General features: G+C 39.9%; 1 long non-coding RNA gene across 2 annotated transcripts in view; it reads left to right on the top strand.

Moving 5' to 3' along the window:
• LOC137167002 (uncharacterized) overlaps positions 1–12,716 on the top strand; it is a 29,503-nt gene extending 16,787 nt beyond the window's left edge. Inside the window, exons 2-5 of one of the 2 annotated variants that reach the window (XR_010923917.1) lie at positions 2,976–3,098; positions 3,238–3,471; positions 9,816–9,874; positions 12,436–12,716. This is a non-coding gene — a long non-coding RNA (uncharacterized lncRNA). The remainder of the gene's footprint in view (positions 1–2,975; positions 3,099–3,237; positions 3,472–9,815; positions 9,875–12,435) is intronic. The other variant, XR_010923918.1, reaches the window with a different exon arrangement.
• Positions 12,717–17,983: the final 5,267 nt, after the last annotated feature.

Below are 17,983 nucleotides of genomic sequence, written 5' to 3'. Positions count from 1 at the left end.
GTACATTGTGGAACATTATCCAGTCTCTCTTTGTGGTGTTCATCAATTCCAACCAAATCACTAGCTCATCAACAATTATTTCCGTTCTCTCCACATCTTCAAAGAAGTGGGACATGGTCATTTTGTAGCAGGGAGATGGGGTTGATCAGGCAATATTTTGTATAACTATACACACCCCTTTCTCTTGAGCTTCAGTTTAACTCTTAGCTGAAGCACAGGCCAGGATTCAGTCTTTTCAAAATGGACTACACAGAGTTAAACCTCAGGGCTATCCTGATAAATGAATGGTAATAGGCCCCAGTCAATTTAAGAGTGATAAATATACACTTAATAAAAACAAACATTTAATGCACACCAAACACATTTTTTGTGTGGAATACTATGAATAACTTTTAAATAAAAGCTCTTAGCCAATAAATCTACTGGTGTTCCTCACACAGACTTTCCGCCCTTATTTCTGTTATAAACTTTCAAATATGAGGTTTCAGCATAACATTTTCGCACATGCACATCCCAATTTGATCTTCTCAGAGATCGTTTCTTTGTCTTTATGATGTGACGATAGTATGTGTGGGTGGGTCACCAGGACTCTTCAGAGCTTGAGAAATGGCAGCATCTCACTCCTTTCAAACCCTTCAGAATCCTGTCAGCAAGCAAAGTCTGGGGATCTCTAGTAGTAGCAGCATTCCAGCCTGTGGGTTAATAGCTGACAGGTCCTCTCAGCTGCTGGTGAAACAGAAGTCTGTAGCTTGTATCCAGAGTGGCAGAGGGATTGGAATCTGTATATAAAATATCAAATTCCTGGATTTCTATAAGGTTCTCACTTTATAGAGCACCATCTTCTCCCCATAAATCCAGCTGAGTCAGGAAAGAATTCATAAACCCTCACCTCACTACATGCTGTTCCATTCATACTCTTTAACTGAGACAGAATCACTGTTTACAGCAGGTAGCTGATAGCAAAATGTAAATTTCACAGGCACTATAGCCTCTAGGGGTAACAAATGCTTCCTTGCCTCCTCTCCCCGCAGCTCTCCCACTAGGTCCCTAAAAGCACACTGCAGTAGACCAAATGTTATCCTAATGGAGGACTTCCCTAGTAAAGCTAGAATAGCACTGATCTATATCTAGAGTGGTACAGGGATTGGGACCCAGCCCCCATAGCAGATATATTTCTTGGTCCCTTGTCAACCAACTGCTGAATCCACAGGAGTCTCTCTAACTCCTGTATTTGTAACCTTTTCCCCCTTTGCACTCTGTTTTGGGTTGCATTCAAAAGTCAGGAAGAAAAAGGCCTATCTTGTAACTTCTAGCCCAGCGGTAAGCATAGGAACTTGGGTCTCCCACATCCCAGCCAAAATTCCCCCTCTCTGGAAGAAGGAGAGAAAGATTTGAACAGGGATCTTCCACCTCTTATGAGAGTGCTCTAACCACTAGGCTACAGGATATTCTGAGGTGGGGCTTTCTGTCTTTCCTGTTGCAGCTGTTGGACTCTGGATAAATTAAGTGGATCAAAGAGAGAGTGGGAATAAGTCTGTAGTCCAGTGTTTAGGGCACTCATCGGGAGGGCAGGAGAACCTTGGTCAAGTTCTCCTGCTCCAGTCACTCTCTTTATTTATCCAGAGTGCAACAGCTTCAACAACACAGATTGAGGGAGCCCACATAAGGATATCCTATAACTCTCAGAGGTTAGAGTACTCAGAGGTGGGATATCCCTGTTCAAATCCTTCTCCTCGCTCTTGCTTGTCCCCCCCCACACCCGGGAAGAGGGAATTGAACCCAGATGATTACTCTAACCATAGGCTAAAAGGCCACATCCTCCTGGCCTTTGAATGGGTCCCAAACTGGTAAACATGCTCAGAGGACGCCTACCAGATCATGCCTATTGGACAAGTTAGGTGGCTGAATGCCTGTCTTCCCCTGCTTCATAAATTGCACTGGGGATTAGGCAGGAGACAGGCATCCAGACACCTAGAGTGAGAGCAGTGCATGTGCCCAGAGGCAGAAATTTAGGCACCTAGGGAACTTACACTTTAAATTAAAAAAAACAACCCAACAACAATAATAATTTAGGCACCTGCAGGATCCAATGGGAGTGTTGTGGATCATAGTGGGGGACAGAGGTACCTTAAATAGCTTTTGTGGGTGCCACCCAAAGTCAAACAGTGCAGTGTAAAGCTTATAGGTTACACTTTGGTACGTCCTGGGTGTTGAGGTAATCCTGAACGGGTAGTTGCTTAAACAGATGTCTAATCTATAATCCCCGTGTCCTTAAAGTTACATAATTCTAATTAACAAGATGTCTGTCTGAATAGATGCAGTGGCAGCTATCAGAAGGTGCCATTTCTAGTATGTTCATGAACAAGCTGCACATTTAAACTGAAGTACATACCCCACCTTCCATCTTGGAGTCATCCCTGCACAGTCACATAAACACACTGGCCTCTTTCTTGACTTGGCCAGCCTTCCTTAGTCTCAAACTGTGAAGAGTAAATCTTTGTTAGCACTATACAGACTAGAAGTAGTAACCATTAACATTAATAATCAAAATCCTCTGAAACATTTTACAAACACTCTTGTGAGGAAGGTAAATATTAACCTCTCCATGTAAACTGACCGTGAAAGTGGTTTGATGACTTGCCCTAGCTCACACTACAAGTCACAAGTAGTAGGATGGGAAATTAAGGAGATCTGACTTACCAGTTGCTAGGTAACTTGTTTGCAATCAAAAACAATGTCCACTGGTCTTATGCTGAGATGGTGATTTGTGTAGATTGCAGTTGTGTCTCCTGCAAGTAGGCAGATAAACCAAAGCACTCAGACTTAGTGTTCAGCCAAAGATCTTGCTCAGCTATACAAGCCAAAACATAAGTTGAACCATCGCAGCAGTGAATGTGTAATATATATGAAAAGGAAAATGCATAAAGTGATGTCATAAGTCACTGAGGGGAAAGCATCTTCTCTCCCTCTTACAGACAACTGCTGGTAGGTCTGAACTGCTACCATTCTGCCACTTTCCATCTCCACTTAATAGTGCTTGGGGGTTGTTTCCAGATGAAGAGCAAGGCATAGTGGTTTGCTGTATTCCTCAGACTAAGGTAAGTGCTGCAAGTACTTCCAAATATTAAGCAAAATTGGCTTTCTGCACCCATGCAAAATGATAGAAAATGTAATGTTCTCACACTGTACTTTCATGATTATTTAGCTCTTGAACCTGTTTTTCTTTCTCCATTAAAGTGTAATAAAAATTGAGCAGCACAGTGAGGAGACGAGAGATAAAGCCAAGTTTCCAAGGTTTTGCCTTGACTTTCTAAAAAGACTGCTCCTCTCCCAATGTGATGTCAAAGTACTTGAGGAAACCATCCCAAGGATTAATTATGGTGGCAGGGTGTGTTTGGTGAAGCGGACACCTCAATTCTGGAACTTATTTCCATTCTTGGTGCAAAGAAACGAGAACCTGCTTACTTTCAGGTAATGCTGTGATGCCTTTTAAGAGAAGAGGAGTGTATATGTGCTTATGCGGTAGTTAACGATAGCCTTAATGAGTTATTTGTCCAATGCAGTCTCCCTTCTTATGTTGTTGTTGTTGTTGTTCATGCTCTTCAAACACCTACACACATTAAAACATGCCAAATAAATAGTAAACTGCAGTACCAGGCTCTGATGTATAGGGCTGCTGGCGCTGCTGACTGCACAATGAGGTAACCTTGGGATGGTAGCACAGGTGAGATTAGTGTTTAGTGAAGAACAAAATCAAGAGAAAGTATTTTAAAGTATTTAAATGCAACAAGAGTCCGAGTTCAGGAAAATGGGGAGTTTGCTAATGCACTGAAAAGAACTCCTCCATTAGACTTTTGACTACACTGTTGAAAGGCCACCCTGCCCCCATTTGAAAGATTAATGAGGTTGAAGGGAAAGGAAAAAAAAGCACATCAAATAAAAATTCAAAGCTGTTGCAGTTTTCCTCATTATTACAAGTGACTTAATTATACATGACAAAGAGTCTCCTTTCATCCTCCACTGAGGAACAAACCAGGAGAAACTTTTAGGTAGAAGCCTTTAACAGCCCATGTCCTAGCAAGCAGCAGAAGTCCCTCTGCCTAGTCATTTTACCCTCCTTTTCTTTCTCTTCTCTCCCCCACCCCCTCAAGGAAGTATCCATTGTTCATAGGTAGCTCCTGCCCCAGTTACTGGCACTCATGTGGGTTTGCTGACTGGCTGCAGTTTTCTTCTTATTTTTCTGTGACAAGTGAAACACCTCAGGTGAAATCCTGCCCCCATTGAAGCCAATGGGACACTGAATTTGGGGGTGGTGGTGCAAGATTTCACCTCTTATATTTGAACAAGTTGTATACTGTAGGGAGGGAAGAGCAGCAGTCACTGAGAGGAATTTAAGTCAGGGTGAAATGAATCAAAACTGGAAGATACTGGGGAGGATACCCATGTATGGGATTCTGATCTTGTGTGAGCAATGAGGAGGAGGAGGAGAGGGAAAATTGTTTTTTTGTTAAAATTAAATTAAATGTATAACAAACAATTTTAAACAAAAGAACCTCTCCCTCCTTGCTATATAACATGTTATTCAGAGTCAGCATTGTGGTGGCTGTGCTTCATCCTATGCTGTAGTACTAATTTAGTTGACAAGGGAGTGGTGTATTGCAACAATGAAGCAACAAGGAGAATATAGTGCCAATGTCTGAAGACTGGTGATGAAACAGAACAGGGTAGGTGGACTAGCTTTAACATGCCTCAGTGAGGAGGAGCTTTTCAAAGAAAATTGAGCTGATGCACATCAGTCCCTCTGGAACTGTGGGATCAGTGTCAAGGCCAGAGAGATTGTCTTTCTCCAAACGAGTTTCATCCTGTTTCACAAATGAAGGCTCTAGATGACCAGACTTGCCTGTCATGGCTAGTAACTGTGATCTGGGAATAACTGGGTGTCTTACTGACTGGCTCGTTAATTCCTCATTGGAAAAAGATATGCTGTGATAAACACTCTCACATGCTGTTCTCTGAACCTTGAGCAAACTCTCCACACTTGTCAATGACCTCCTCAGTTATCACACAGACTTTCTCTTCCCTTCTGTGGGGAGCATGGCAGTGAGTAGAGCTGGAGTATAATATTTGTCAATGAATTTACTTGATGAATCTTCATAAAATAATCTGAAAAAAATGAAGAGTTGTTATTTGCTTATGGCTGGGAGAGAAATACATAGAGTCACAAAAACTTCATTTCATAAAAATACAAGAGAGTTGTTTTGGTTTTTCTTACTTTATTCTCCCAGGGCTTGCCATAAGTCAACTCCAGCAGCATATGATAGCCTCAGATATTTTGAACCCTGCTCCCTCAGACTTCAGATTGAGTTGCTACACAAAAGTATAGTTAATCTTAGTGGTTGATGATTGGCTTGGGTACAGGTCAAAGATCTACTAGATATGTCAATGGTCTCTGATTCCATCAGTCATGAGGTGCTACTAACCCCACTGAGGAATCTATACATCTATAAAATCTATACATCCATTGATCTATGAATATTTTGTTTGATATTCTGCCCCCTATCCGTATATTCAGACATCACTGATAAAAAGGTTTTAAATATTTCTAATAATAACTTACAAACTATTTATACATGATGAAGGTGAAAAGCGTTTCTAGAAGCCAAAGTTTGCTTTCTGCAGCTGTTTACGTTTCCCCTAATTCTAGTGTGTGCTTCAAATATATGAGTTCTCTGTGTGGGACAGGGAGGTTAGTGAGAAGAAAGGAAATGGGATGCATGTCATGTGTCACATACATTCTGACTGCCTAAACATCCAGAGCAGATCTGAGGATGCCATGTAATGCTATTAATTGAAATCCCAGATCTGAAGATTAATTTTTTCCTTGTATATTTGTACTTCATTTCTTTAGATACCTGCAACAGAAAAACTATGAAATGAAAAATGAAACATGACATTTGGGGCTGGAGATATTTACTCAGTAAAAATATACGTAATAAGCATGGCTTATTTCTCCATTCATGAGCAATGGTTATAAATCAGAAGTAATCCCAATGAAACAGTGGAATTACAATTGTTTAAAGCCGGTGTAAGTGAAAGTAATAACAGGCCTCTGATATTTAAGTAAAGGCCTAATAAATATAATTATTCTGAATATTTTAGCTGAACGTTTAGAAAATATAATACATTACCTGGTAAAGGTGAGTCGTTGAGAATGTATGGTTGCTTTTATTTTTCTTAAGGATTGGTACTATAAGAGAGGCAGCATGGAAAACTGGATAAGACGCAGGACTGGGACTTGATTGACTAGGATTCTATTCCTGGCTCTGCCTCTGTATCTGCAGTGTGACATTAGGCAAGTCACTGCATCTCCACCTGTTTTTACCCGTTTCCCCTCCCCTTCTTTGAATGACTTGCATATTTGGATTGACAGATCTTCAGAGTAGGGCTTGTCTTTTACTAGATGGCTGTACAGTGTCTAGCGCATAATGGGGCCATAATCATGGGTGAGGCCTCTAGATGCTATTGAGACATTAATTGTAGTAATAATAAAATTAATATTAATAAATAATTTACCCTATAAGGTAAAATTTGTGATGTGGCAGCTCAAGGTTTTTCTCTTAAACCTAACACAGGAGATAATTTTAGATCCTGCCCCCCTCCCAAATTACTAGTGTTCCAGAGGAGAATAATTTGTCTCTGGAAAAGTTGTGTATTGGGTTTACCTATTTTGCTTACTAAAAGCCATTTTAGGCCTATGAAATATGCAACATACACACACTAGTACTACATAATTTAGGGTTCTGTCATCTGTGTCTAAATGTCTAGACCAGGTATCCTGTTCAGTAAGCCAGCTGTTGCAGTTTACCCACCACTGTATAAACATTTGGAGCTTGGATCTGTTTCAAAAATATTATTGCTATGTGCTTTTCTAGTCTAGAAAATCACTCTTTAGTGCCTTACCTACTGCATGTAAATTATAAAATAGAATATTTCATCTCTAAACTAAAAGAGCTTTAGTTACTGCTAGAATTTGATTTATTTCAGTGTAAATGCATAAATACCCAATAACCATGTTATGAACAGCAATGGATTTTTTTAGCAGTTTTAACTTGTGGTTAGTGCACAGAATTAAGATTCAGGACTTCTGGGTTCTATTCCTGTTCTTCCACTGATTTTTTTTGCGTGGAAGTCATTTTTGACCCTTTCCATGTTAGTTTAACTAGCTATAAAATATGTACATTTATACTTCACACACTTACACTTGTGTTGTGAGTCTTAATGTTTGAAAAGTGTCTTACAGTCATAGCAAGTAAGGCCAGAAGAGACCACTAGATCATCTCATCTGACCTCCTTTATATCACAGGCCACCAGCACCTGCCCACTAAGCCCAACAACTGAAATGAGACCAAAATATTACAGCCCACTATTACGTACCACTGGCAGAGAACAGAAGGGACTGAGGTGCATCACTGCCTGAGGCCCCTGCAATGGCAGGGAAATATTAAGCAAGATACATCCAGATAATCTGGCAAGTGACCATCAGCCATACACTGCAGAGGAAGGTGAAAACCCCCTGTTAGGCCTCACGGGTCTAGAACACAGCCACTTATCTCCAGGCTGCTACCCAGCAGCAGCTGTAACCACCCTCCGCTGCACTTTTCATGACCTGCTGTGGACAAAGACATAGAAAGCCTTAAGAGTTTGTCATCCGGCAGCCACATGGCTCCTGATAGGTTTATATAGGGCAGGGAGCCAAAGGGGCATTCCAGGAAGTGTCTAGGCAATGGTGTGGTTCTTCTGTAGCTGCCATGACTGTTCTTTTCTCTTGAACTCCTGGTTTCACCTTGGCTTGTTTTGGACTTTATCTTCTGATTTGGACCCTGAAACTTGACTTGGACTCTGATCCTTGGTATCAACTCTGGCCTGGAACTGCCTACGAACTCATCGGCTACTCCCAGCCTCATGTTTGCTCCTGCTTTGACCCTTGGCCCTGACTGCCCTTGATGAGATCCTGAAATGCGCCAGAGTCACTGCCAATCTGACCTGGGGGGAAATTCCTTTCCGACCCTGAGTATGTGAGCAAGAACCAGCCAGCCAAACACCGGAGAGAAAGAATGCTTGGTGCCACCTGCAAGACTCGGCTCTCCCTGACCAATGTCCCATTTCTAGCTGTGGCCATCCTTGATGCGTCAGAGGAAGGAGGTTTAAAACAAACAAACAAAAAACCCTCCCAGAATACACTGGGGGTGGGAATCCCTTCCTGATGCCTGCCGGTGAGTAGGTGAAACCATGAGGCATGAGCTTTAGAAACATAAGACAAAGCTCAGAAATGATCCCCAGGGCTGTTGAGCCCTGTACCCTACCATCACCAGCAACCCCTTCACACACTCACGCATACATTTCCCCAGCTGTCTCCTAAAACAAAGTAAGTTAGGAGGCTGATCCAGAACCTCACCCTTCCGATGGTTAGAAACCTTCTTCTGATTTCCAACCTGAACTTGTTCATAGGAGTTTATATCCATTTGTTCTTGTGCCACCATTGTCCTTTAGCTTAGATAGCTTTTCACCCTGCTTCATATTTACCCCCTTAATGTATTTATAGAAAGCAATCAAATCCCCTCAGCTTTCTTTTTGCTAGTTTAAACTAGGCAAGCTCTTCTAGTCTCATAAAATAGGCTGTCCATTCCCATAATCATCCTAGTAGCTCGTCTCTACACCTGTTCCAGTTTGAATTAATCTTTCTTAAACATGGGTAACCGGAGTTGTATGCAGCATTTCAGGTCAGGTCTTACCAATGCCTAGTACAAATGCATTTTGGGTGATTTTTTTCAAGACCCACCCCGCCTTTGTAGCATGTTATAACCCTGAAACTAATATGCAAAATTAAGGATCAACTCACCCCCAATGCATTACATAATTTATGATGGCTGCAAACATACACAAGCAAGTGTACTCTGGTATATTTGCTTGTGTGTGTTTGGGGCCATCCATAAATTATGTGAGTAGTCCTGTTGAACTCTAGGGGCGACAGTGGTCCCACTCATATGAATAAGTGCTTGGAGGATTAGGCCCCAGGTGTAGAGTTAAATTAGCTTCATTGTTCACTGATTCTTCCTCTGAATTACATATAGGGAAAGCTGTGTTGTGTGCCTTAAAGCTGCTGAATAAGGGTTAGATTGTGACATTTAGCCACCGCCCTGCACTGAGGAACCTCTGCACTCCCCTATGGAATCATCTACTGAAGTACCCCAGTAGCACTCAGGGAAGAGTAATCCTAACACCCTTTTTATAGTGGTGAGGCAGTGATCACAGCTGCTCTGCGTTAGGACCTGATTGTAACAACTCTAGTTTGTTTACAGATGCCAGAGCATATACTGGAAAACTCTGAGATTTAAATTTATATTAGGGTTAGATTTGGGTTGGGGCTGGGCCAATGTTTTGTCATATTTTTGTCAATGTTTTGGGACAGGCCTGGGCAGTTCAGCTATTCTACAACCACCGTGCTTTATAGCTGTGAAGGAGAAGTTCTGTCTCTGATGACTCAGGCCAGAGACAGTGAGCTCCTTCTCAACTTCAAAGCGTCTCTGCAACCACAGCTCCCTTCCTCAGATGCTAAGCTCCCCTTGATGTTCAAAGCTCCCAAAGGCCTGCTTAGCTCTTATATGTTCCCAGTGCCCCATCTCTCCTCCTCAGGGCATGGGCAGACAATGGATGGTCAGTCTGGGATATAGCTGCTTAGAAAATTTTGATGAAAACCAGAAACTAACATTTTGATTTTTTTTTTTTTTTCCGTTTTCAAAATATTGCCCGTTTAGAGGAAGGTTGGCAGAATTGGAAAACAGAAGTAGTTGCTTAATCCGAACAGTCCTATCAGGTAATATTGGCAAAATTCAATTAGGTTATGAGGAATAGTTAGCTCCTTATGTGATTGATTTTTAAAAGTTTGAAACTGACCTTTGTCTGAGATGTTATCACAGTGTGGGGGAGTGGGAAGGGAAGGGGGAGGGTTGGAAATGGTGGGAACTGAGGTTGTTTAGCTAGAAGAAACTACAAAAATTATAGGAAAATGTGGAAGTGGCCAAAAGGGATCATTTAATCGTTTTCCCCTAGAAGGGAGTAAAGATTTCACTCAAATCATTCTAGAAAATTCAGTTCTCCTTTGGGAAGTTACTTGTGCTAAATCTAGAGACAAAATTCAATCATTATATTGTGAAGCAGGGGGACTGATTCCGGCTAAAGCTGCAAATATCAACGCAGCCTTAACTATGGAGTCGCTACTGATGCCACTGTTATAGTATGTACATAATATAAAATTCAAGTAAATTCGGAATACCATCCCAAAACAAAAGAAAAAATTCTTTGGTTTAATTTAGTTTGTTTTGCAACATTATTTAACTACTTCTGTATGGCAGCTATTCTAATAAAGACAAGCCACAATGAAATAAAAACAGTACTTCCCATAACTACTGTAAATATGTCACTTTTGCATGACCAAAGTAACATTTACTTATTGGTTACTTGCTACAGCCAAATTAAATCTTGGTGTAAGTGGGTGCATCTTCTCTGACTTCAGTGGAATTATTCTTGCCTATAGCAGGACTGACCTTGGCTGTTGATATATATGAAGTATGAATTCCCATTACATTCTTCTTATGACATCCCTCTTATTTCCTTCCTTGCTTTTGCTGAAAGCACTTTGGCTTAGCACGTTGAATTACTTTTCTATTACTATTGAAGCACATTAAAATATATTATGATATTTAAATATATATTATTCAATTGGTTAGACAGATGTGAAAGCTTCCTTCTTTCAAGAGCCTCGTAGTTGTTGGGTAAATGTATGGAATATTTGTGCATGCACCTTAGTCTGTTCATCTATCTAGTCTCTCTGGGTATGTCAAGTCAGCAATTAAAATCCTGCAGCTGGCCCATGCCAGCTGACTCAGGATCATGGGGCTCAGGCTAAGGGGTTGTTTAATTGCAGTGTAGATGTTTGGAGTGGGCCCATCCCCTTGTGGAAGGGTCTGACAACATTTGCCTATCGGACTGTTCTCTTAATGCCTTACCCTACTCTGTTTGAAGTCAGTGAGAGTCTTGACTTTACAGGGAGTTGGAGTGATCCTGATGGACTTAATCTCACAAAGGAGTTTGCTCTGGTGGATTTATATGGAGTCCTCTGTGTGGGCATAAGAGCCAACCCACATGGAGTCCTTTGTAGGATCAGTGTCTCAAATTGTGAACACATGATTTGTTGATTTGATGTTTTGTTGGTTTTTAACAGCTTCAGGGAAACACACTTAATGACAGAACTACTAGTTTGAGAGCTGTTTTAGAGTATAAAGCGTACGTATTTAGACAAAAATCAGCATGATCATAATAGAAGATAAATTTGGTGCAGTACATCTGACTGACTGGTTTTTAAAGCAGTAATTCACACTAATGTGTTTCAGTACACTGTTTTAACAGTTCCCAATGCCAGGACCTTGGCAATGTCTAAATACCTTATTTGTACTGTTGGAAACAAATGCCAGTAGAGAAAGTCAGATTTAATCCTTAAAAATGGAATTACCTTAAAAGTGCTTTAGATCCTTTTTCTCTAATTATCTAAAGTCTTTTCAGTCAGGAGGTGCAGTACTATACCCTGTACTTATCAGACATCTGTTTCGCTAAATGCTATGCATTTTTTTTGTTTCCTGTGTTGATTCTGTTGTGATTATTGGACCTAAAAGTTTGCCCTAAGCAACTGTGAAAAGTATGTGAAAGTTCATAACTTGTCACAACAACCTCTGACTTTTTGCCTCCTTCAGAACTAACCATGGAAAACAGGTCAAGTTATTTTCATAAATAAATGTTAGGAACAGGTGCAAGAAAACCAGACAGAAAATGAATTAGTCCAAACAAGAATGACCTACTGATATAACTCAAGGACTATGGTGAGATCATACTTGGTAAACAAGAAAATGTGGGAACAAAGTTACCTATGCCAAGTTTGGCCTTGCGGAAATTGATTTAATTGGAGAACAAAATAATGAGAATAAAATATGCCACCCACTTTTACTTTGTTTTGGGATTCTTAAAAAGGGATATTGGGAGGGAAGGGTGTGTGGGTGCAGAAAGAATCATCATCTTCTCCCAGCTCAACTCCTGAGCTGCCAACATCGCAACTCAGCTTGACTCATTTTAGCTTCCTCAGTCTAATGTCTGAAGGAATAGACCAAGCTAAGGGACTTTCTTCCCAAGAGAAAGGTGGGCTGAGCTTCCTCTTATTTTATGGACTTTGTTTTCATCTATGAGTGCTGAAAGTCATCACATTATCATGACATCCAGTCCTCAGCCCATCAGTGGGAATTGCTCTCACCATATAGGCACATAAGATCCTGTTTGTTTTTCCATTCCTTGTGTCACTTTCTGCCCTCTCTCTCCTCCTATTCTCAGCTTTTTATTGCATCCTGAAATCAACTATGCTGCATTCAAGTCTGCCTTGCCTAAGGGGAAAGGATCTAGCCCAGATGACAACCCCGTGTGAATCAGGGTCCAACCAGCAAGTGTCATGGTTGACTTGCCAACCAAAGCATCCACTCATAATTAACCAGTGGTCCCGTGTTCCAAAAATACCAACAAAAGTCATGTTTCACCCGTCTTGTCTATTCTGTCTCTCTACCTTGTCTGTCTGTGGTTCAAAACAGGATAGGTGAATGCTCTTCACACATCACTACTAAGAATAAAATTAACTCTTTTCTTTTAATCTAAATGCTTGTTTTAATTCCTTGTTCTTTTTTGTGTGGTTAATCAATACATTTTCAATGTGAACAAATGTTTTTGAATGTTTGCCAAGTATGCAAGTAAATCCAAGTTCTCTGTAGAAAATAACACCAAACTTATCTCTCACTGTTTAGTATTGGACAGCGAGAGAGTTTATAAATACTTTTAACTCTTTAGGTCTTTGAGATCAATATCAATACCTTCCAGGAATTAGAAATATTATAACTTTTATACTACGGGCAGGAAAAATTGTGATCGCCAATTGACAGGAGCCATCAAGTGTGTGTGACAAAGGGAAAAACAAAGTTCAGTCAGTTTCTCAGGCAAGACCTCCGCAAGAGCAGGAGTAGAAAGCTCAGAGCTATTTAGCAACTGTTGTTTGGCAGGACATGATTTCCAGAGCAGCAGCAGACAGGTCAATTGATAAAATTGCTCTTTAGGAAGGGTATTCAGCAAATGAGATTATCACTAATGGGATTACCCTCTAAGAGATTACATTGTAAATGGACATTCTTAGAAGAGAGACAAGAGTCTCCAAATTAACAACAAACGGACATAGCAGGGAGGAGAGGCAGTGAAAATTGAACTAGTAATTGTATGAGATTTTTGTCTTTCTGTGCCACAAAGCAAAATAAGATTGACATGGAGATATTATATTATCACTACCTATTGTGTATTTTGCTCTTTTCACAACATATGTAATATGAAAAGAACCAGATGGGCACAGTGGGACAAACCAGGGTCTACTAAAAGTCTATAACATGCAAGGCCTAGTTACATATATATGCTGTGGCTCTGGCAAGGTTATGGTGGTACCTTCTGGAACATAGAAGATAGTGAGGACCAGAAAGGGCTCTCAGACTATTTAAAGGGATACTGCCCAATTCCTATGAGCTACATACTACTCCCCAGTTAGTGTAAAAGGACACTTAAAAAGTTACAAATACATTACCATCAAAATTACAGTCAGTATATGTAAAGTCTGAGAGGTGGTTGACGCACTCTTTCTGGTTTACATCTCCTAGGCATCACAACATTACCTGGAATAGTGTCTGTACTTTCTGGCATAGCTGTATCACTAACAACGAGAGTCCTGTAGCACTTTAAAGACTAACAAATTTGATTTCTGCAGGCATAAGCTTTCATGGGCTGTAACCCACTTCGTCAGATGTAAGGAATAGAAATCACATAGGAGTTTATATATATACATATCCAAGGGTAAGTAACAACAATGGGGAAGGTAGATAAAAGCAAATACCATTCAGTTAGAGTAATTGAGACCTAGTCACAACCATTGATTAGGAGGTGAGAATGTGTGAACAGTGACAATTACTTCTTGTAATGAGAGAACCATTCCAAGTCACGATTCAGACCCAGTTTGATTGTGTCAAGTTTGCAGATGAGTTCTAGCTCAGCAGTTTCTCTTTGAAGTCTGTTTTTGAAGTTTTTTGTAGAAGTATGGCAACTTTCAAGTAAGTGACAGAGTGTCCTGGGAGATTGAAGTGTTCTTCGACTGGTTTATGGATGTTATTATTTTTTATGTCTGATTTGTGTCCATTTATTCTTTTGTGTAGTGAAGTACGGTTTGGCCAATGTACATGGCAGAGGGGCATTGCTGGCACATGATGGTATATATAACATTAGTAGATGTGCAGGTGAATGAGCCCTTTATGGTGTGGCTGATGTGGTTAGGACCAGTGATGGTGTCACTAGAGTCGATGTGTGGGCAGAGCTGGCAACAGGGTTTGTTACAAGGGTACGTTCCTGGATTGCTCTTCTTGTAGGGTGTACAGTTGCTGGTGAGTATTTGTTTCATGTTGTGGGGCTGTCTGTAAGCAAGGATAGGTCTGCCTCCCACAGCTTGAGCGAGTGAGGGATCATCTGCTAGGACAGGTTGTAGATCCTTAAGGATGTGTTGGAGAGATTATAACTGGGGACTGTAGGTGATGGCCAGTGGTGTTCTGTTGTTCTCTTTGTTGGGTCTGTCCTGTAGTAGGTGACTTCTGGGTACCCATCTGGCTCTGTCAATTTGTTTCTTCACCTCTCCAGGTGGGTATTGTAGTTTTAAGACTGTTTTATGGAGATCCTGTAGGTGTTTGTTTCTGTCTGAGGGATTGGAGCAAATCCGGTTGTATCTTAAGGCTTGGCTGTAGACAATGGATCATGTATCATTAACATTTTCCTGCTCTGGGCTGTTAGAATCACTTTTAGATAGAGGGGCTTGAGGCTTGTTGGTGCTATCACAAGTTAATGTCTGTGGCTATAAATCAGTAGTGTAGAAGATATTCTTAAAAGCTGTTTTTTGTGTCTTCTCCACAACATGCACCGTGTCACTTCTACATGCCAAGACAGAGGACAAGTCTGTGATGAAATAATTCCAGGTTTCTACAAATTATCTTGGTAGTTTGTCTAAGATTTCCACATGAAAATCATTGATTTGCAACTATTTATGGCCATTTGCTCACATTGTGTCTTAAGAACATGCCTCTGTAGACTGGGATTTAACAAATCCAAGTGAAACCTCACATTTTGTCCCATAAACAATGTTGCTGGCATCTGATTTGTAGCACAGGGTCATAGACAATTTTTTTTTAAATTTGGGGGAGCTAAAGTTTAAAAAAAAAAAAAAAAAAAGCTACTGAATATCACTTTAATGTGTAATTTTGCACCCTGACTAAATTTGTCCACTTGTAATACAGTGAGATAAATGAGATTCTCGTCCAAACTCAGTATTGCCTTTATTTATTAATACAATCCATCAATTTCTGGGGAGCCTAATGACCCTCCCACCCAAACCCTTGTTGTCTGTGCCCATGTAATAGCACCTACTGTATTCTTATACAGTATTATAGGCCAATAGAAAATTTGCAATCCTATGTTGCAAATTACTGTGAATCAGAGACATAGAATAAATCTTTTGCTTGAATGTAGAGTTGAACAACATTCAGAATTTCTGTTTCCTGGGAAATTTGGGGATTTCAACTTTGGTGTGATCCCAAATCAAGATGAAATCTTGATATTTTGAAATCTTTGATGAAACAAAATATTCTGAATTTTTTATTTGGAAACTTGTTTCAATCAAAACAAAACATTTCAATTTTTGAAATCCAAATGTTTTTTGCTTCATTTTAAGTGACTGAAAATGCTTTCTTTCAAGTCAGTTCAATACTGAATTGCGTTTTCCCATTGTGGCACTTTGCTTCATGGGAGTTGTACTTTGGGAACATGATGCCCCATTCTTCGTATGAGCAAGGCTCCCTGGCCAGACTACATTTCCCATGCTGCACCAGAATCACGTTCCTCCAATGATGACTGACACAGCTTGTTTTGGAGGGGAGTGTGTGTTGTGTTATTGGAGATGTAATCCTCCAGGGAGCCAGGCAAGTAGGTTAGAAGAGAGGCCTGAATTTAGGCAATATGCTGATAAGGAAATGCAGTTTAATGTTTTGGTAAACTGATTCAAAATGAAACATTTCACATTAGTTCAATAAAACTTTAATATTTCAATTTTTCTCAACAGAAAATTGAAAACTTTCAGAAAAAAACTGCAATTTTCTTCCTTAGAAGTAAGAGTTGTAGAAGCAAAGGCCATAGGCAATTCAGTATGATCTTTCTCCTGTGAAATTACTGCTACAATTCCAAATGGAAAAGCACCACAAGCTAACTTTTTATACGCAAGTGCATTGCCATATATAAGGATTGTTTCAGCTGCTATAAGCTCCTTGGCCTTTTGAAAAACCCTGACACACTGTGTGGACCAATACTATTTCTGTCTATTGTGTAACTGTTCATTTACAGGATATAATATTGACACTCTGTTAGGTAGGAATGTATAGTAAAGCTGACTATCCCCAGAAAGGAGTGTATATTGTAATATATTTTATGCTTGAGGTGCCTTAATGATAGTATCAGCTTTGTCTGGTGAATTATACAAACCATTGTTATCAACGGTAGTTCCACAATGCATAACTGAATCTTTGCAAAATTCACTTTTTTTTTCCTTGTTTACTCTAAGACTATACTCAGAAAACCTTACAAGTATATTTCTGGAGGTTTTTAAGGTGCTCTTCATTTCTAGCTCATGGGACCACTGCAGCATCCAAATAACAAGTACCAGAAATATTCTTGTTGCCAAATAGGCAAGGATGTGGACTATCATCCACATATGCTATTATATTGAAATAAGTTAATCATGAGGTACTTCTTGTTACTTTCTTCATTTTCCATTTGCAGATAGACTGGGTCAAGGTCAATTTTGGAGAAATGTTTCCACAAACTAATAAGACAAATATGTCATTTATTCTAGGTAAAGGATACTGATCTGCATGCAATAACTAGGTCAATGGTAACATTGGAATCATCACAGATGTGGAAAGCCCCAGTCTATTTCATTACTAGCATAAGGGTTGCTGCATTCACTCCAGTTAATTGCAAATGTTGAAGTTCGGACTGTATCTGTGGCCATATCACAAATGATAGTGGACAAGCTTTGCAAAATTTAATAATTGCCCCCTTTTCAAGAACAATTTTTGCTTTCAGGTGCTTGAGGTTCTGATACCATCCTAAAAGACATCAGAAAGTTTTCGTCGATAAATTCAGCTAATTTTTGCTATGGAGTTAATAATTTTTGTTGTCTTATATTCTGTATTCAATATGAAAGAATGACTTCGACACAATGGAGTCCAAAGAGCCATATTTACTGCACACATAAACATGAAAGGCCTAGCTACAAATAAGTAGGTGAGGCAGTGTTCTGGTGGCTTCTGAAACATGGAAGACAATTGCGACAACAAGAGGGCTCCCACATTATTTAAAAGGATACTACACAATTCCTATACATCACAGTATGGAATGTTGAGAGTGGAAATGGGCGTGCTCTGAGTTACTAAGCTTCTGTATAAATAGAATTAAATACGTTTCCAGTCATCTACTGTGGTATGTTTCAAAACAGTGAGATGTTTAAGATTTTTTTAAGTGACTTCTTATCTGACTATGACAGAATTATATTTAAGTGTTAAAGAAGATTTTTTTATATAAAATAGATTAGGAGTGTGTGAATAATAATATAAAGGGATTGAGGCAGCTCCTGTTTAAAAGCTCTCACATCTTCACTGGCAGTTGGATCACACCAGTGAGTAACTTACCTAAAAATGTGATTTATCATAACCAAGTCTTTAAATCAAGCTCAGATGTCTTTCTAATCTTAAAAAATAAGGTGTAG

Source organism: Emydura macquarii, unplaced genomic scaffold, assembly GCF_026122565.2.
Source record: "Emydura macquarii macquarii isolate MOO-44397 ecotype Brisbane River unplaced genomic scaffold, CSIRO-AGI_Emac_v2 contig_2897, whole genome shotgun sequence".
Taxonomy (NCBI): domain Eukaryota; kingdom Metazoa; phylum Chordata; order Testudines; family Chelidae; genus Emydura; species Emydura macquarii.
Note: the sequence above shows the minus strand (reverse complement) of the source record. Positions and strands in the feature narration are given on the sequence as shown.